The sequence below is a fragment of the Lepus europaeus genome, chromosome X (genome assembly GCF_033115175.1).
Source record: "Lepus europaeus isolate LE1 chromosome X, mLepTim1.pri, whole genome shotgun sequence".
Classification (NCBI taxonomy): domain Eukaryota; kingdom Metazoa; phylum Chordata; class Mammalia; order Lagomorpha; family Leporidae; genus Lepus; species Lepus europaeus.
This window is the reverse complement of record NC_084850.1, coordinates 108449243-108469474: the sequence shown is the minus strand read 5'-3', so window position 1 is coordinate 108469474 and position 20232 is coordinate 108449243. Positions and strand designations below refer to the sequence as shown.

General features: G+C 46.5%; 1 long non-coding RNA gene and 1 pseudogene across 1 annotated transcript in view; one reads left to right on the top strand and one right to left on the bottom strand.

Annotated features, from left to right (window-relative positions):
• The window catches only part of LOC133753245 (uncharacterized), a 95018-nt gene extending 76262 nt beyond the window's left edge, over window positions 1-18756 (top strand). Inside the window, exon 4 of the long non-coding RNA XR_009865036.1 lies at window positions 18685-18756. This is a non-coding gene — a long non-coding RNA (uncharacterized LOC133753245). The remainder of the gene's footprint in view (window positions 1-18684) is intronic.
• LOC133753649 (alanine--tRNA ligase, cytoplasmic-like) lies at window positions 10963-13346 on the bottom strand (annotated as a pseudogene).
• Window positions 18757-20232: the final 1476 nt, after the last annotated feature.

The window sequence follows — 20232 nt, the reverse complement described above, 5'->3', positions numbered from 1 at the left end:
CTCCATGAGGTCTCTGCCAGAGCTGGCACCATGCAGCCTTCAAAACCTCTTTTCTTAAAGTCACCCAGCCCTTTTAACAATGGGAAACTGACTAATACGTTGGACAGCATGATAGTACTATCTGTAGTGTGCTAGCATCGTAGAAAGTGTCTCGTGTAACACCTTCCACTTGACTACACCTTGAGCAAAGTTGTCTGTCTCTTGCATTTCTTGAGGCAGAGAGTTTAAAGAATTAAGTAATTTTACGATATCAGTACTCCTTGCATTGCTATTTACTTATGGATATGAATTACTAATTATGCTAATTACTTATGGATATGAATTACTTATGGATATGAATATTTTTTCAATGCTTACCTCTATAAAAATGAAAAATAAGAAGTAATTGATATTAAGTATATCTCATTTTAGCAATAAACACTAGTCATTTTTGGATACATGGACTATTTTTAAAAGTCCATTTAATTTATTAAGTTATGTGTTTTACATAAAGTTTTAATAATTAATTTTTTAAATTCATATAACATTTATGTTGTTTTGATCAATTGGACAGTTCTAATCATCATAATTATAATTTAATCTATAAGAATAACTAACATGTACAGCCCTTTGGTCTCAGAAAATTAGACATTTATTTTAATTTTAAACATGCATATATATACATATATGTACACATATATATTTGTTCCAAAGAAATATGATAGGATGATTAATAAAAGATTTTCCAGCCTAAAACATTAAATATATTATATTAGCATAGTATTTAGTGGGGAGGAGAAATGGAATTATCACTTCTAGGAAAGAAACGAATAATGTGATATATCCAGCTGTTAAAAGAAGGGCTTCCTCAAATTCTTTAAAAATGGACAATTGTGGATTTTAAATTACTACTGAACTTAGTATCCATTGGATACACTTGATAAAATCCTGTACATTTTACTTTAAAATGTCAATTTTAATAGCATGTTAGAAATTAGTTCCTGGGGCCGGCGCTGTGGCATAGCAGGTAAAGCAGCCGCCTGCAGTGCCGACATACATATGGGCACCGGTTCGAGTCCTGGCTGCTCCACTTCAGATCCAGCTCTCTGCTATGGCCTGGGAAAGCAGTAGAAGATGGCCCAAGTCCTTGGGCCCCTGCACCCACGTGGGAGACCCTAAAGAAGCTCCTGGCTCCTGGCTTCGGATCAGCACAGCTCCAGCCATTGCAGCTATCTGGAAAGTGAACCAGCCAATGGAAGACCTCTCTCTCTCTCTGTCTCTCTCTTTCTCTCTCTCTGCCTCTGCGTCTCTGTAACTCTGTCTTTCAAATAAATAAATCTTTTTAAAAAAAAGAAAAAGAAATTAGTTCCTGTGTTGGAAATTGCTGACTGCCCACCAAAATCCATTCTCGCCATCATTGTTAACTGAGATTTGGCTAAATTTCTTGGTCTCTCTTGAAACTAGAAGTGACCATAGGCAAGATTGCTCATCAGCGGAATTTGAGCACAGGTAATGAGTACAAGTCTATTGTTTAAGAGAGCATTTCTGACCCTGGGTGATCCTTCCTTCTCCTCTGCCACTGGCTAGCGTGGAAATGAAATCTCACGTTAAAGGCAGCAGATCTGTCGTGACCTGATTCCTTTCTGACTGGGTAGAGACCTAAAACACAGGGGCCTATGTTGTGGCTCAGCGGGTTAAGCCATGGCTTGCAACTGTGGCCCCCCATATCAGAGCACCGGTTCAAGTCCCAGTCACTCCACTTCCAGTGCTGCTAATGTAGCTAGGAAGGCAGCTGATGATGGCCCAAGTCCTGGGGCCCCTACCACCTCATCTCAAAGACCTGGATGGAGTTCCAAGCTCCTGGCAGACCAGACTGTTGTAGCCATTTGAGGAGTGAACCAGAGGCTGGAAAATCTCTTTCTCTCTCTCTCTCTCCTCTCTGTGTGTCACTCTGTCTTTCAAATAGATAAATAAATCTTTAAAAATTTTTTTTCTCTTAAAAAGCATGTGATATGACAGAAATAGATGTCTTTGTTTTTTAAGTCTCTATAATTTAAAGGGCTTCTTTGTGAAACCAGCAAGACCTTCCTTAATTAATACAGGAATTGGTACCATGAAAGGGAGGCACTGCTAGAACAAAAACCTACACTTTGCAGCATTTGCTTAATGGGCAGGCAGCAAATGGTGAAGAAATAGTGAGCCCGAAGGGCTGGGAATTCTGAGAGAAGCGGTACAGTTGTGACCTCTAGTAACTTGGAAGGCAGACCACTCACCTACTGAAAATGCCTTTAAAAATATTACACCTTCCTTAGGCATATGTTTGCAAAAACATACTATATTTGAAAAAAAAAGCCGGCGCCGTGGCTCAACAGGCTAATCCTCCGCCTTGCGGCGCCGGCACACCGGGTTCTAGTCCCGGTCGGGGCACCGATCCTGTCCCGGTTGCCCCTCTTCCAGGCCAGCTCTCTGCTGTGGCCAGGGAGTGCAGTGGAGGATGGCCCAAGTGTTTGGGCTCTGCACCCCATGGGAGACCAGGATAAGCACCTGGCTCCTGCCATCGGAACAGCGCAGTGCGCCGGCCGCAGCGCGCTACCGCGGCGGCCATTAGAGGGTGAACCAACGGCAAAGGAAGACCTTTCTCTCTGTCTCTCTCTCTCTCTCTCACTGTCCACTCTGCCTGTCAAAAAAAAAAAAAAAGTACAGAGCAGTAAGGCATAGATTTTATATTAGTGAGGGTTCACATTTTTCTGGTGGGATCGAGACACTGTCAGCATCAGGACCATGGGGAATCCCAGAGGCAATAGCGGAGCCTTACTAATACAGCTTTACCAACCCTCTAGATGGCACAGAGGATGACAATAACAGCAAGAACCAGGTTGTGAACATCACCCGTCTCCCCAAACGGTTATTTCCCAAACTTGTTCTTCATATGTGTTCATGGAGACTATCGACAAGGGAGAAAATCCAGAGAGCAAAGCCAAAACCTCAGAAAGACAATGAACAAGAGAATTCTCTCCATCCGCAGAGCCAGGAACGTTCAGATAGTCTGGACATGTGATTTAATCTACAGCCAGAGCTGGGAGTCTTTGCATTACATGCAACATGGGCTTAACAATCTTTCTGGATCAATGACTATTCATTTCAAAATTTTCCTTTTTCCAAAAAGGACTTTCATTATGGTTATCCTATTCCCCCATCCCTATTGGCTGCTGGGTAGACAGAGGCAGACAACTTGTCTTCTAGTCTGTAGATCTACAGACCTTGGGGAGCCACACTTACTAAAATCCATTTTTCCTTCCTCCATAACAATCCAGTCGTAACTAGGACGTGGCTGCTCAGCGTAGAACTACATTTCCCAGACTCCTGTGCGGCAAAGCCAGGGTCATGTGACACAGATTTCTTCAATGGCTTGCGGGCTGAAGTGATGAAATAACTTCAGCTTCCCTTGCTTAAGGGGAAGTTGGGGGTTGAGCTGGCGTTGGACGCAACCAGCTATGGTCTGCAGGCTTCCTGACGCCCCACCCACAGGCGTGAGTCAGGAACTGACACCTCAAGCTGAGCTGGGGTTTCACAGCCCCAGACAAACCGTGCCCTGGAATCCCTGGCCCTGGGATTCTGTGCTTTCTCCCTGCTAGCCGGAATAGTGACTAGTAGAATGATCTTAAAGCCACATGTTGAAGATGAAACGTGAAACCATTATATGAAAAAAAAAATAAGCTTCCTTATTCTTTAAGCTCTTCAGTGTTTGAAATCTTTTTTGTAGAACAAAACCTTTCACCATGACCAATACACATAATTTGTAATTGGTTAAACTTCTAGTAAAAAAAAAAAATTAGATAACTTTCAAATGTGTGAAAAGATTAATAGTTTTTTTGTTTTTTGTTTTTTTTTTAATTTACTTTTAAGGGAGTCACAAGCAAAAACATTATATCCCTGGAATAGTTTGTACTCAATATTCTCTCTTTCTTTACCTCCCATTAGCAACCTATTTTTTCTTGCTCCCACCCCTCCAGAAAGAGAGGATGCAGGTTCCAAAGAAGCTGGTTGATACATCAATTATTTGCTCTACCCACAGCGACCTCTAAATATATCCAGTGTCTACTGACAGTTCCTTCTAAGGGACCCTACTGTACCTTCAGCTATTGTTAAGAAAACTGCTTGGGGCTGGTGTTGTGGCTCGGCAGCATAAGCCCCACTTGCAACACCAGCATCCCATATCAGAGTGCCAGTTCATGCCCTGGCAGCTCTGCTCCCAACCTAGCTCCCTGCTGATGGCTTAGGAAAGCAGTGAAAGATGGCCTAAGTGCTACCTGGTGGGATTTCAGAATCTTGGCTTCAGCCTGGCCCACCTTTGGCTGTTGTGGCCATTTGGGGGGAGAACCAATGGATGGAAGTTTTCTCTCTCTCTCTCTCTCTCTCTCTCTCTCTCTCTGTTACTCTGCTTTTCAAATAAATAAATAAATCTCTAAGAAAGAGAACTGCCATACTGGTTTTACCATATTACCTCTCTTGAGTAGCTGAACTGCAAAATATGAAACAGATAGCAAAGGAAGTTGAAGGTGAGCATATATCTAGAGAGAAGCCATGAATTATTTTGGGGACCACTAAGGGTCAGAACAAACTCAGATCATAACAGAGCAGAAACTGTGAACTGGCAGGAGTTGAGAGTGAGAGAAGAGCTATACAGAAAAGAGGAAACAGGTATCACAGAGGGCATTTCTGTTTCATGCCAGTTATCTTTAAAAACCTTCAACTAAGTCCACTCTGCCTGTCAAAAATTAAAAATAAATAAATAAATAAATAAAATAAAAAATTAAAAAAAAAAACCTTCAACTAAAATACATGGGAATTCTGGACAAAATACGACAAATATCCCCCAAATATCCCTCTTTTAAAGATTTATTTATTTGAAAGGCAGAGTTAGAGAGAGAGAGAGAGAAAGAGAGAGAGGTCTTCCATCTGCTGGTTCACTCCCCAGATGGCTGCAATGGCTGGAGCTTCTTCCAGGTCTCCCATGCAAGTGCAGGGGCCCAAGGACTTGGTCTGCTTTCTTCTACTTTTTTTTTTAATTTTTTTTTAAAATTTTTAAAATTTTTTTGACAGAGTGGACAGTGAGAGAGAGAGACAGAGAGAAAGGTCTTCCTTTGCTGTTGGTTCACCCTCCAATGGCCACCACGGCCTGCGCGCTGCGGCCGGCGCACCAAAGGCAAGAGCCAGGTGCTTCTCCTGGTCTCCCATGGGGTGCAGGGCCCAAGCACTTGGGTCATCCTCCACTGCACTCCCGGGCCATAGCAGAGAGCTGGCCTGGAAGAGGGGCAACCAGGACAGAATCCGGTGCCCCGACCGGGACTAGAACCCGGTGTGCCAGCGCCACTAGGCAGAGGATTAGCCTGTTGAGCCACGGCGCTGGCCATCTTCTACTTCTTTCCCAGGCGCATTAACAGGGAGCTGGATCAGGAGTGGAGCAACCTGGACACAAACCGGTGCCCATATGGGATGCCGGCATCACAGGTGGCAGCTTTACCCACTGCACCACATCGCAGGCCCCCAAGGGGTAATCTCACACTCACGTGTTGGCTTCCAAGGAGTAAAAGCAAACAAGAAGCATGGCAGAGGAGAGAGATCAAGGGTCCCTCAGTGAAAGGATGGCCTGTCATTCTACCTACCAGCACGCCACTTGAAGAGGGTGCTTGTCAATCCAGGCTTGACATTTGTTGCTTCCCGTGCCCCAGCTCCCAGTAGGACCTACATCAGTTGGGGAACAGACTAAAAGTGTCTCCCGTGTGGCCTTCTGGGCAGCTGGGGGTTGAATAGGACTTGTCTCCCCAAAACCCAAAACCAAAAAATCCAAGCAGATGTTTAAACCCTGATGTCTTAATGACTGATTGTGGGTACAGACTTGACCTAATGATGGCGTCTGAGAGGTGGGCTGGTGCGAGGGCTTTGGGTCATGAGTGGCATGCCCTCGGAGGGTGGCTCTCCTGAGAGGTTTGATTATTTCAGTTCAAGGTCAGCCTAGGTTCTCTGTCTCTGCTTCTTGGCTCACCGTGTGATGGTTCCTCCGCACCCACTCTGCCAGGGCCAGCCTCTATCAATTGCCAGACTATGGGGCCGCCCATTCCTGCAACCCCCAACCGTAACCTCTGACAAACGTTTTCGTTCCCAAAGAAGCTCCTCTCCGGTAGTTTAGGTGGAGTAACACTGGTGTACCATAGGATTCTCGCTTCTGTATGGCTGTTTGAGGAGGAGGAGGTGGAGGAGGAGTTGGGAGAGCTTGTCTGGGAGGGGTCAGTCCAGCCTGTTCTACTTGTACGCACCACCAGCTTTGGGTGACATGTATCCAGTTCATAGAATGACTGAGTGATGGCCATGGAAATGGGGTTGGTGCCGACAGGTGTTTGGGGTGAAAGTTTGTTAGCTGGGTCCCTCCTCTGCTGCTTCTGATACGTTTCTCAGCAAGATAAATGACAATAGCCATCAGACTGTGATCAGACCCGTGTGGCAGAGATCAGTCGACCTAGAAGTCAGTGCTCAGGCAAAACAGTTATGATGGAGAGCCACATAGGGCAGTTTTCCTTCATGAGAAAGGTGGTTCTAAAAGGACCAATGAGTGTTTGTGCTGGCCTTGTTGCTCTCCCTCCACCTCCACAAAGTTGGTGCAGCCCATTTCCAGTGGCTATAACTTCAGCATTTCCCAGTCAGCCATTACTCAGACCCCGATCGTTGGTCCACAAGGGTCAGATGCAAGAAGGAAGAGGGTATTCTTATAAAACTCATGGAGACCCAGAATGTCTCCCCACATTGGCCCATTTGGGTCAATGTAGGTGGACTCAATGAATTGTGTACTCGACCAGGTCGCCATGGTCCTTATGATCTAGACATTGGTCATTTAGGATCCAGGTAACCAAACCAGAATTGAGTTTCAATATCCTAGGCCGCTTTTGGGCTGAGTTGGCACCCAGAGAATGTACCAGCCAGGCTGGCTTGAAGGTGCCATGAAAGTAAAGAAAGAAACAGCAAGCCTAGGGACCCTAATCGTCCTAATCATCACTCAGGAATTAACTGAGTAGGGATAATCCATTTCTGGGGACACGGCCAGCTGCACCTAGTAAGACGTGTAGACCAGGTGGAGGTGAGGGAAGTAGAGTCAGAAATCCTTTGAAGGTGGTTTTGAAGCAGGCTGGTCGCACTCCACAGTGCCAGATGCCTGCGGGTGGTAGGGAGCATGGAAGATCACCGAACACCATGACAATCAGCCCACTGTGTGTGTTTTGCAATAGAAGGAGCATTCTAGCCAGCCTGCAAATGGTCTGGGGAGCTCATCACGTGATACGGATTAGCGTCAAGGGTCACAGTACTCATCTGTTTGGACTCAGCTGACCAGACTGGAGCAGTAACACAGTAACCTTTAAAACTGTCAACAGCAACCAAATCCCACGGATAGGCCCAAAAGGGGGCCATAGGGTCAGTGTGCTCAGTATTCCTGGAGTGGTAGAATCAATGTCCTGTGCAATGTGGCACTTGTGTCAACCTTTTTTAAAAAGATATATTGGTTATTGTCTTTTTTCTTTTTATTTATATGAAATGCAGAAAAACAAGCAGTGACACAGATAGAGACACATAGACAGAGATCTGCCATCCATTGGTTTGCTTTACTCCCCAAATGGCCACAACATCCAGGTTTGGGCCAGGCTGAAGCCAGGATCTGGGAACTCTAGCTGGGGCTCCCATGTTGGGGACAGGGACCGCCAGGTCTGATGCAGGCAGCCATGTTGGTAATCTGGACAGTGCAAGCTTTGATTAGCAAGAAGGGACCTTTCCACGGGCATCTGCATCCGTGACCCAGATGCTTAGATCAAAAGCCACCATGTGTTTCCAGAGTATGTGGCCCTAAAGAGAGATGTCATTCATCAGTCAGTCTATAGCTTTCCATGTGCCAAACCAAACAACTAGGCCGTTGGCAATGGTCAAAAAGGGAAAACTCAGCAAGGTTCTTCAAAGGAAGTGTTGATCAAAACCATGAGAATAGCCTTAAGTTCCGCCCACTAAGTAGAGCCATGTTTAGTGTTGGTGAGATTCAATAGCTGCAGCAACTCTGGACACCATTGGATTTTGGTTTAGTTGAGCCATCAGTGAACCAGGCCCAGGCATGCAGGGGTGGGGACCATCCGGTCCGTGGGCCATATAAAGCCAGCAAAATCATTTGGTCTGGCCCTACCAGAACAACGGTGGGCGGGACTGGAAATTCAGTAAATCTACAGCAGGCTGATTTTGTAAGTTGGTAATCTTGTATGACCTGCACATGGTGTTGTAAATATCCAAATAGCCACTGGCAGAAAAAAGGTTCCCCACTTGTGCTAGAGGCATGTCCATGACTCAAGGGTCCCTTGTGGCTTTACTTTAAGCAATATAGGGGGAGAAAATTATTCCCAAAAAGGATAGCTGTCACTTTTCCACCTAAAGTCGAGATGCTGGGGCATGTGTTATGGCGCAGCAGGTTAAACTGCTGCTATGGACTCCTATATCCAGTACTGGAGTGCCTGGTTCATGTCCCAGCTACTCCGCCTCTCATTCAGTTCCCTGCTAATGCACCTGGGAAAGCAGTGGAAGATGGCCCCAGTGCTTGGGCCCCTGTACCCACATGGGAGACCTGGATGGAATTCCAGACTCCTGGCTTCAGCCTGGCCTAACCCTGCTTGTTGTGACCATTTGGGGAGTGAGCCAGCAGATGGAAGATCTGTGTGTGTATGTGTATGTGTGTCTGTCTGTCTGTCTCTCCCCCTCACTCCCTGTCTGTCTGCCTTTCAAATAAATTGAAAAAAAGTCAAGATGCACAAGGGAAGCTGAATGGGTTCATCCCACCTTATTAGTCACTGAGGCTGAACGGACCTGCCCCAAAATGGGAGTGCCAGGCTGCGGAGTCACAAAGCCTCCATGAGTCAGGTGTTCAGTTTTGACAAGAGCCCAGAGCAAGCTAATAGCTACTTTTCAAAAGAGTTGTTTGCAGTAGCCATGTTAGGGAGGTCACTGGTCCCAAACCCCAAGGGGCATTTCTGGGTGGAAGCTGCCTCACTTGGCCAGAGCCTTCCATCCACCAAATCCTCTGTCATGCTCATTAAATGTGCAAAGCCTGACGGTGGAGAGCATGCCAGAGCTTGCAGGGTAAACTTCAAACGCAGTCTGGTGGTTTGAGTCCCACTCAAAAGATGCTGGCTCAGCAGGTTAACTGATGAAAAAGACCAAGTAGCATGCAGGCCTTCTGTCTCTCCTCCTTTAAGCCTTCCCTCGGCTTTCACCGTGTTAACGAGGCTTCCTTGACCTCTCTGTGGCTCCTTCTCCCAGTGCCCCTGTCTCTGCTGGCCTTTTACTTTTCTCCATAGTACTTCTTCTTTAACTTTTGTGACAGATGCAAAAATTAACTTATTCATTATGTTTAGTCCTGGGGAGGGCTGCTTCCAGGAAGAGAAAACTCTCTGTAATGCAGATGGATTTCTTTCTGTCCCCTATCTCTGCCTCTCTCTGCTTGAAGCCTTCATTCCAGCTCTTTCTACAGACCAGTTAGTCTGCTTCCTGTCGCCAAGGCCCAAGATGTCTGCACGTTGCGTCTCAGTTACACAGCTTTAGCCGTAGAGAAGAAACCGACTCCTTTTTATTCCCAATTCCAAATCCCGCAAGAAATGGTTCTCACGGGCTCGACTTCAGTCACGTGGCCTCCTGGGCAGCAGCCAGTGTGTGCAGCGGAGGGAGACACGGATCGAAACTGGAAGGATTAGGGTGCCAAGCATTAGCCTCCGAGCTAAGTGGCTTCAGGGGGCCAGTGGGGAAGGTTGGCGAGGGAGGTCGTTGTCCGCTGTTGTAATGTTTCAGTCTGCCACGAAGACGCGGATCCATGGGTGCCCACTCTTTAGAAAAAGACAGTGTGTGCTCTCTGTACGTTGAAGCCTCCATCGCACCCACGTGAGTCCCATCTCCAAGAACGGTGCTTGTAACACGTGCTCTAAATGTTTGGCACTAGATGCAGCAAGTGTAGCAGCTGCTGCTTAAATATCTGCTCGTGGTAATGCTACCACAGCAAAGCCACTACCCCTCTGTGAACAGAGGAGAAAAGCCCAGGAGACAAGACGGCGAGGAAGTCCACCAGGAGACTATCCTCGGGCATAGTACAGTATTGCTGTAAACAGGGAAGGGATATAGTAGGTGAACAAGGTGAAGAGATACGAGTACATCAGCACTGACTGACTTATTATATACAGGACCAGGGCCTAATTTTCTGGGCTGCAAACTAGGAAGAAGGGTTGAAAATGGGAAAGGAAATTTGAAAACAGAACTACGATATGTACGAGAACCACAGAAAGTTCATGTAAAAATGAAATTCAAAGATAAGTTTTGGGGTGGGTGCTTGGCCAAGCAGTTAAGACACCCATGTCTCATATTTGAACACCTGGGTTCAAGTCCTGGCTCTGACTCCCAAGTCCAGCTCCCTGCTAATGCACACCCTGGGAGGCAGCAGTTGGGTTCCTGTCACCCATGTGGCAGCCCTGCTTCAGCCTGGCCCAGCCCTAGCTCTTGTGGGCACCTAGGGAGTGAATCAACAGATAGGGGTGCACTCTCTCTCTCTATTGAATAAATAGAAATTGATTTTAGTGCCAAAGAATTTTGAAATGCACACATGGTTTTTTCATAATGTGCATTTCACATGAACTCTCGAACTCTCTCTTTTTTAATTGCACATGGTCCTAGCAAAAATTCCCATGCACAGACCCCAAAGTTGTGGGTTGGATGAGAACTGTCCGTATGGATGTGAGCATGACAAAGATATCTGTGTCACAGGATGGCTCCCAGGTGTGCTCCCGTTACCGCTGGGTTAGGAGGACAGGTGGTCTGTCAGATCCCGAAATTCAGGAGTCCTTGTGGCAGGCTCCGGGCTGGACTGATGCCAACAGGTGAGAGGGAGACGCTTCCCAGAGGAAGCTGCCCTTTCTGTCAGTTCTTCACATCTCCCAGGCGGAGCTGGGCAAGGGAAGCGGCCAGCTGCAGCGCCTCCTGCTGGCAAGCCCACGTTCTTGCCTGTGTTCTGAGCAGACGGGTGATTGCAGTGGCCAGAGCCTCACCAAGGTCAGCGATCTCCCTCTCCGCGTCCTTGCTTGGCGCTGTCTTGACCTTCATGTTGACCTCCATGACGGAGAGGGAGTTCTTCAAGCCCTCCTCTTTCTTGAGAGCCCTCGGGACTCTGGCACCTGTGGCAGCACAAATCCTCTAGATACCCTTGGCAATAGCACCTTGGATGGCGATCACAAAAGCTCTCTTATGACCTGCGTTCCTTCCACAGAACTCGGCAGAAATGAGGGAAGCCAGAAGGCCCAGGAGGGTCCTCCAAGAGCTGGGACCCTGAGACCCCAATGGAGACAACTCACATAGGATCAGACACAGGTCTCACCCAACACAGCCCACAGGCCCTGGATGGCTTTTGCAGCTACCCAGAGGGCAGTCATGGCTGTAGACCGGCTTAGTGGCAAGGATCATCTCATTAGCCATCTTTTCAGCCTGCCTTAGCTGGCTGTTGGGTGGACGTGGCTCCCTTGGCAGTGACGTCAACTGCAGGAGTGTCTGATTGGCGTCCCCATGCACTGAGCACCGGGCCACGTTCAGCATGCACGTAGCTGTGTGGTTGCTCATGACGGGTCTCCACTGGGGCTCATTGACAAACAGCGGGACCTGGGCCCCCACTCTGAGGCTACCGTGGCTCATTCCTAGGGACAGCACAAACCCTCCTCCACTTGAGCTTTCTTCACCGTGAACTCTGCTTCGTCCTTGCTCCTGTCACCAACCTTCACCAGGTGGCCTTCGTTGTAGATCTGCCCTCCTTGTTTGGCATAGCAACAAGTTTTGTCCAGGACCACTCCACGCTCCTGGCCTGTGCTACCTCATCCACGAACATCTCCCAGCCCCGTAGCCACGGCCCTCTCAAACACACAGCTACCACTGCAGTTTGCATGGCAGCTAAACTCTAGGGACTCCTCTGGGGCTGCTGCGCCCTTTGCCAGGTCCTCTTTAGCAGTGCAAATGTCCAGCATAATGAGGCCCTTCCCACCAGCTCCCTTGCCCTGGGATTTCAATTTCCTCTCCTCTTCAAAGCTTCCAGGCCCTTCTCTTCAGCAGTCAGACCAGTGAGATGCACCAGGAAGCTGCAGATGTCATGGAGGAGCCAAACAGCGTCTCCCAGCTTTGAAATTTTCCTATCCAGGATGCGACGCCCTCTGTTGAGAGACTTGAAAAACTGCACTTCTTCTTTGTGAATGATGACCTTCACCATGGCTGGGTCCTTCTTTAGCTCAGAGAAAGCCTCCCCCAGGCACTGGCTGACAACAGTCACTAAAGTACTGAAGTCACCTCTGCTGGCATTGAGTTTCTCGTGGGAGTATCGAATAGCCCAACGGCGAATCCATCTCAACACATACCCCCTCCCTGTGTCATCGGGCCTACCACCATCAGCTAAGGCCTCGGTGATGGTCTGAGCCTAGTCAGCCAGCACTTGGTAGGCCATGCCAATCCCACCAGTATTGCCAACATAAACTTCCCTAATGTCTGACTGGGTACCTGTGCCTTTCTGAGTGGCTTCAAAGTAAGGGACAAAAGGGTCAATGTCCTACTTGGATGTCTTATTCTGCAGCACGGACACCAGTCACTCCAGGCCCATGTTTTTCTTGGGAACGGGTTTCAGAACACCAACATTCTCCCTGCTATAGTGGATGAACACAAGATTCCAGATCCCTAGCACCTCGGGGTCATCCTGGTTGACAAGATGTCCTGATAGATCTCGCTGTAGGGAACACGAGGGCCCATGTCACCTGTCTCACAGGAGTTCATGCTGTCAGGGAAGATTTCGATGTCACCCAGCCCCAGATTCTGCCAGATCTGTTTGTACTCCAAATTTGGCTCTGAACCTGCTACTTCGTGCCCACCGAAGTAACATCAAGTCTTTCCATTGCAATGCCAAACTACTGGGTGAGAACCTGCAGAGCTGTCTTACATGCCAATTCCTCGACGTGTGCCCCCAAAGACAGGGCTCAACATTTCAAACAAGGTGTGCTCATAGATATCCTTGCCCACATCATCTGGGTCATCAGGCTTGCATGCAGCCCGGATGCATTTCTGGGTATTGGCAGCTCTGCTTAGCTGTGCTGTAGGGCGAGATGGGTCAGTGGTGTTCGGGAAGCTAGGTTTGAACTGGTTCACTTACACACTGGCAAAGAGCAAAGTGGGATCGTCCAATGGGATAGTGGCAGATAAATATAGGTGTGTTTGTTTCTCTTGAAGGATTCTACAAATTGCTGCTGGATTTCACTTGCTGTTAGGGTTGAGTTCATCTTGAAAGTTAGCCTAGAGGCTGCATTGAGGTGCAGTGGGTTAAGCTGCTGCCTGAGATGCCAGCATCCCATATGAGCACCGGTTCGAGTCCCTGCTGCTCCATTTCCGATCCTGCTCCCTGCTAATGCACTTGGGAAGGCAGAGGAAGATGGTCCAAGTACTTGGTCCCCTGCCATCCATGTGGGAGACCAGATGGCATTCCAGGCTCTTGGATGTTGCAGCCATTTGGTAAATGAATCAGCAAATAAAGCATCTCTCTCTCTCTCTCTCTCTCTCTCTCACTGTGTGTGTGTGTGTATATGTGTGTTTGTCTGTCTCCTCCTGTCCCTGTAACTCTGCTTTTCAAATAAATAAGCAAATATTTATTTAAAAGAAAGTTAACCTCTTCCTAGGTTAAAAGGGCTATTACCAGGCTGGCGCTGTGGCACAGCAGTTTAAAGCCCCCAGCCTGCAGTACCGGCATCCCATATGAGCGCCGGTTCAAGTCCCAGCCGCTCCACTTTTGATCCAGCTCCCTGCTAGTGTGCCTGGGAAAGCAGCAGAGGATGGCCCAAGTGCTTGGGCCCCTGCACCCACATGAGAGACCCAGAAGAAGCTCCTGGCCCAGTTCTGGCCATTGCAGTCATTTGGGGAGTGAACCAGTGAATGGAGGACCCACCCCCCCACCCCACCCCCCACCCCCCACTCTCTGTAACTCTATCCTTCAAATAAATAAAATAAATCTTAAAAAAAAATAAGGGATTTTTGCCTTCTCTCTTTTTTCTTAATCGAGGTAGAGGTTTGTCCAAACTAACAATTTACTTTAAAATATGATGCTGATGCTTTTATTTTTTTGTATCTTTGTGTCATATATGTTATTTTCTAGTCTCTATATTCTTTCTATATTTCTTTCATTATTTTGAACTTAGTTTGCTCTTCTTTTGATTGCTTCTTAAGATAGATTCTTAAATTACTGATTTGGGGCCTTCTCATAATAAAGCAAGTAGAGAGAAGAATCTCTAAGAAATTCTTTAGTTACATTCCACAAAATTGGAAACATTGTTTGGATTTTCATTAAATCAAAAGTATTTTCTAGTGTCCTCTTGATTCATCAGTGATTTATCATGTTGTAGATGTACAAGTATTCGGATGTTTTCCAGATTTTTTTGATTACTTATAAAAAACTTAACTCCACTGTAGTCATATAACATACTTCCCATGATTCTGATCCTTTTGGGTCTGTGAAGCCACACGCTCAGTTTATAAGAAAAGACTGTTTTCCTGTGGCTGAACAGAATCTTCTATAAAAGTCCATGTCATCACTTTGGTTTTGCCATGTTTGAGTCTTCTCCATTCCTACTGAATTTGTCTATTTGTTTTCTTAATCACTGAGAGAATATTAAAATGTAAAACCATAGGTATGGGTTTGCATATTTCTCCTTTTCGTTCTGTTAGTCTTTTTTTTCCTGTATTTTAAAGCTCTGCTAATGGATACATAGATATTATGACTGATCATTGATCCTGATGAATTGACCCATTCACTATTATGAAATATTTTTCTTTATCCTTGGGAAAATGATAAACTCTAATAATAATAATATGGCCACTCCAATTTTTTGTAAGATTAGTGATTATGTTAGCTATATATAGTTCCATCCTCTTGCTGTCAACTTATTTATGCATTTGTATTAAATGCCGTTATTGAAAATTAGGAGAGAAATAGGTCTTTCTTTTAATCTAGGCTGAGAATATCTTCCTTTCAATTGGTATGTTTAGACCATTGAAACTTAATTAATAGTATAGTTGAATTTAAATATACAATCTTACTACTTCTCTTCTAGTTGTCCTTTTTTTTTTTTTTTAAGATTTATGTATTTATTTGAAAGATTTACAGAGAGAGAGAGAGAGAGAGAGAGAGAAATCTTCCATGCACTGGTTCACTCACCAAATGGCCATAGTGGCTGGGGCTGGGCCAGGCCAAAGACAAGAGCCAGGAGCTTCCTCCAGGTCTCCCACGTGGGTGCAGGGGCCCAAGCACTTGGACCATCTTCTACTGCTTTCCCAGGTGGACCAGCAAGGAGCTGGAACAGAAGTGGAGCAGTCAGGACAGGAACTGGCGCCCATATGGGATGCCAGCACTACAGGCAGCGGTTTTACCCACTGCACCACAACGCTGGCACCTAGTTGTCCTTTTTTTTTTTTTTTTTTCCTCATTTATTTGAAAGAGCAAAAGTGAGAGAGAAAGAGAGAGAGCTCTTCCTACGCTGGTTCACTCCCCAAATGCCTCAAAAACACTGGGGCTGGGCCAGACTAGAGCCAGGAGCCTGGAAGTGCATCAGTCAGGTTCTCTTGTGTCCTTTCCTAGGGGCATTAGCAGGAAGAAAGATTGGAAGCGGAGCAGCCAGGACTGGACCCAGCACTCTGATGTAGGACACTGGCTTCGCAAGTAATGACAGCCTGCTGCTTCACACGACAGCCCTATCTTTCTCTTCTTTCTTCCTTCCTCTTGTCATGCCTGGTTTTGAGGTTTTTTTGGCATTCCATTTTATCTCCAACTATCATCTTCCTAGGTAGATCTCTTTTATTGTGGTTATTACAGGTTTACAACAGGCTCCTGTAACAGAACATAGTGCACCTGCAAATGATCGGGTGCCACTTCATGTATCATAAAATATAGACTCTGACTTTCTTCTCCCATGCTTTGTGCTATTGTTAGCTTATGTTTCACTTCTACGTAGGTTTACATCTCACAATCCACTTTCATTGTTTTTGCTTTAAACAGTCAATATTTTTTCAGTAAATTAAAACAATGAGGGAAAAGTGTTTTACATTTAGCACATATTTACCAAGACTGTGCTGTTTATTCATTTATATTGATTTCAATTCCCATCTGGTGTTATTTTCCTTCAGTATGAAGAGTTCCCTTTAACATTTCTATATTCCATGTCTGCTGGCAACAAATTCTCTCAGCTGTTTGTGTGGAAAAGACTTTATTTCACCTTCGCATTTTAGCTGCATTTTTTTTTCTTTTGCGTACAGAATTCTAGGTCGACTTTTTTCCCCCCTATTTTAAAGATGTCATTTACTATGGTCTGGATAGGAATTTGAATGGCAAATGCCCCCCAAGGTCCTGGAGATAAAGTTTGGTGCCCAAAGTCATAATTCAATGGTATTAAGCAGAGTGGAGAGCAGGCATCTGATACAGTGGTTAGGTCGTCTTCTATGTTTGAGTGCCTGCTTTCAAGTCTTGGCTCCTCCCCTTCTAATGCAGCTCCCTGCTAATGCACCCTGGGAGTCCCTGCCACCCACGTGGGACGCCTAGGTGGAGTTCCTGGCCCCTGGTTTCTGCCTGACCCAGCCCTGGCTGTTGCAAGCATTTGAGGAGTGAACCAGAGGATCTTGGTCTGTTTCTGAATCTTCCTCTGTCTCTCTGACTTTCAAGTAAAATTAAAAATTAAGAGAAAAAATTAAAATAGGTTTGGAAGCTTAATCCAATTCTGGCGTTGAGGAGGTGGTCCCGGTGGGAGGCCCATGGTCATGGGGCGTGTCCTCAGAAAGTAGTTCTCATGAGAGGGCTGGTTATAAAAGGACTTCCTGCCTCACCACGTGGTCCTCCTTCTACACAGACTTACTTTATTCATTGATTGATTGATTGATTGACTGACTTGAAAGGGAGTTACAGAGAGAGACAGAGAGAGGGAGAGAGAGAGATTGATTTTCTACCCACTGGTTTACTCCCCAAATGGCTGCAATAACTGGGGCTGGGCCAGACCCAAGCCAGGAACCTGGAGCTCCATCTGGGTGTCCCATGTGGGTGGCAGGGGCCCAAGCACTTGAGTCATTTTCTGCTGCCTTCCCATGGGCATTAGCAGGAAGTTGGATTCAAAGTGGAGCAGCCAGGACTCAAGTAGCACTCTGATATGGGATGCTGGCATCACAGGTGGTGGCTTAACCCATTGCACCACAAAGCCAGCCCCCATTCTTTTTAAATTATGGTAAAATACAGATAACGTAAGACTTGTCCTTTTCACTGTTTGTAAGTGTACACAGTTTGGTGCATTGAGTATGTTAACTTTGTGCGACCGTTGACACCATTCATCTCCAGTACTCCTTCGTCTTCCCACATCGAAACTCTGTACCTGATAAACACTAACTCCCCATTTCTCCCTCCCCCAACTCCTGGAAGCTACCACTCTTCTTTTGGTTCTATGAATTTGAGGACTCTAGGTACTTCATATACGTGAAACCATGTAATAGTGGTCATTTGGTTCTTTCATTAGTGTCTTCCATTTTTCTCCCCTTTTGTGTTTCCAGCTAAGTATTTTTAACATATTTATAATAGCCATTTAGGGGCAGGCATTTAACCCAGAAGTTCAGATACAGATAAAGACACACGTGTCCTACATCAAAGTACCTAGGTTCGAGTCCCAGCTGCACTCACCATTCCAGTTTACTGCTAATGTGGACCCTAGGGACAGCAGGTAATGGCTCAGCTAGTGGCGTTGCTGCCACCCCTGTGAGAGACCTGGATTGAGTTCAGCTCCTGGCTTTGGCCCAGCCCAGCCCAGTCATTGTGAGCATTTGGGAACAGCAGATATAAGAGCTTCTCTCTCTTTCATAATAACAATGATCAGAATAGTAAAGAGCTATTACAGTCCTTGTCTGCCAATTCGCTCCTCTCTCTCACCTCTGGGTCTGTTTCTAGTGCCTGTTCTTTTCTCCATGCAGCATCACATTTTTACCTATCTGAACAAGTGAAGCAATTTGGGTTGGCTGCGGAACATGATGTTCTGTTGTTAATGTTATTGTCTTCTTAAAGGAGTGCTGACTTTTGTTTTGACAGGCAGTTAAGTTCCATGTAACTCAGGCTGAGCCTCTCCAAGCTTGTATTTCTGCTCTGTTAGGGCAGGTCTAGAATAGACTTCCAACTAGGGCTAGTTTAGACCTATCACCACGGCTTCAACTTTCTGGGCGCTACTGAATCCCACAAGTGTTCCTGCAATCTAAGTGCTCGAAACTCAGACACCTCCCGTGCAGCTAAGAGCTTCCTGGTCCTTGTTCCTTCTGGGGTAGCTATTCTGTGCCCAGCCTGGTGGAATCGTGCGTCTTGTGGGTATGCGCTGCTTTCTGGTCAAACAGGACTCCCTGTGGATTTCTTGACCATTTTCTCTGCATAGCTCATTCTTTCTGGGGAGTCTTCCCTTCAAATCCCAGAGACCTCTGCTTTCCTGAACTCCAGTCTCCTTCTCCTCACCCAGCAGGACTCCTGTGTTCTGCTTGGGATTCCCCGGCTTCCACCACAGTCTGGAAAGTTCCTCTACTCAGTAGGTTTCTCTGCCTTTGTCGCCTCTCTTTCAGAGCTCACGGCTCCTTGCTGCTGGCATTCAGTGTCTGGAAGGAGTTGCTTCAAGTATTTTGTCTGGTTTCTAGTGGCTGACTTCGGGAAGGTAGGTCTGGTACAAGTTGTTCCTTCGTGGCTGGCTGAGGAATGCAGCCTGTCTTTTAACATAATGTTTGCAACTCAGTGTCTTTCACGTCCTCTCCTTCATATTTTGCAACCAATTAGTCACCAATCCCTGCCATTTTATTGCTCACATATTTCCTTTTTTATTTTTTAAAAAAGATTTTTATTTCTTTGAAAGGCGGAGTTACAGAGAGGCAGAGAGAGAGAAAGAGGTCTTCCATCTGCTGGTTCACTCCCCAATTGGCCTCAATGGCCAGAGATGCACTGATCCGAAGCCAGGAGCCAGGAATTTCTTCCGGGTCTCCCATGCGGGTGCAGGGGCCCAAGGACTTGGGCCATCTTCCACTGCTTTCCCAGGCCATCGCAGAGAGCTGGATTGGAAGTAAAGCAGCTGGGTTTCAAACCGGCGCCCATATGGGATGCTGGCACCGCAGGCGGCGGCTTTACCCGCTACACCACAGCGCCGACCCCTTGCTCACATATTTCTGCCATCCATCATCCCCTCTCTCCATCCCCACTGCCACTTCTTCTGTGGAGGCAATCTACATTTTTTAGTTTTAAGTGCTTTATAGAAGGTTTTTTTTAAAGTCTTCATCTCTTTAGCATTTTGTCCCTAGTCTACACCATCCATCCTCCATCCAACCATACTCAAAACGGTCATCTTGTCCATTTGCTGCTGCTGTCACAACATACCTGAGGCTGGATGATTGATAAAGAACAGCAGTTTCTTTGACTCAACAGTTCTTGAGGCTGGGAACTCCCAATAGCATGGCTCCTGCAGCAGGTGAGAGCCCTCTGGCTGCATCCTAACAAGGCAAGGCAGAGCAAGTGTGCCTGCTCGGCTGTCTCTTCCTCACCTTCTGCATCTACTAATGTCGTCCCCCAGACCACACCCTCATGACCTCACATAATCCTCATTGCCTCTCAAAGGCCCCACCTCCAAATAGCATTAACATACAGATTTGTTATAAGTTTTGGGAATGGCCCTGTGGCTTAGCAGGTAAAGCCACTGCCTCCTGCAGTGCCGGCAACCCCTATGGGTGCCGGTTCATATCCAAGCTGCTCCACTTCCCATCCAGCTCTCTGCTATGGCCTGGGAAAGCAGTGGAGATGGCCCAAGTGCTTGGGCCCCTGTACCCACGTGGGAGACCTGGAAGAAGCTCCTGGCTCCTGGCTTCAGATCAGCTCGGCTCCAGCCTTGTGGCCACCTGGGGAATGAACCAGTGGATGGAAGATCTTTCTCTCTCTCTCCGCCTCTTTATCTCTTTAACTCTACCTTTCAAATAAATAAATGAATCTTTTTTAAAAATTTGTTATAAGTTTCTAACACATGAAATTTTTGGAGACATATTCATTCAAACTGTAGCATGATTTTTTTTAAAGATTTATTTATTTATTTAAAACGCAGAGTTAAAGAGAGGTCTTCTGTCTGTTGGTTCACA